The sequence below is a fragment of the Physeter macrocephalus genome, chromosome 15 (assembly GCF_002837175.3).
Source record: "Physeter macrocephalus isolate SW-GA chromosome 15, ASM283717v5, whole genome shotgun sequence".
Lineage (NCBI taxonomy): Eukaryota > Metazoa > Chordata > Mammalia > Artiodactyla > Physeteridae > Physeter > Physeter macrocephalus.
In genome coordinates, this window is record NC_041228.1 from 10,674,529 (window position 1) to 10,675,108 (window position 580).

Below are 580 nucleotides of genomic sequence, written 5' to 3' on the forward strand. Positions count from 1 at the left end.
CTAAATAGACATTTTTCCAAAGAATACATACAGATGGCCAAGAAGCACATGAAAAGCTGCTCAACATCAATAATTATTAGAGAAATGCAAATCAAAACTACAATGAGGTATCACCTCACATCAGTTAGGATGGGCATCATCAGAAAATCTATAAACAACAAATGCTGGAGAGGGTGTGGAGAAAAGGAAACCCTCTTGCACTGTTGGTGGGAATGTAAAATGATACAGCCACTATGGAGAACAGTATGGAGTTTCCTTTAAAAACTTAAAATAGAACTACCATATGACCCAGGAATCCCACTACTGGGCATATAACCAGAGAAAGCCATAATTCAAAAAGACACATGCACCCCAATGTTCACTGCAGCACTATTTACAATAGCCAGGTCATGGGAGCAACCTAAATGCCCGTCGACAGATGAATGGATAAAGAAGAAGTGGTACATTTATACAATGGAATATTACTCAGCCATAAAAAGGAACAAAACTGGGGCTTCCCTGGTGGCACAGTGGTTGAGAGCCCGCCTGCCGATGCAGGGCACACGGGTTCGTGCCCCGGTCTGGGAAGATCCCACATGCC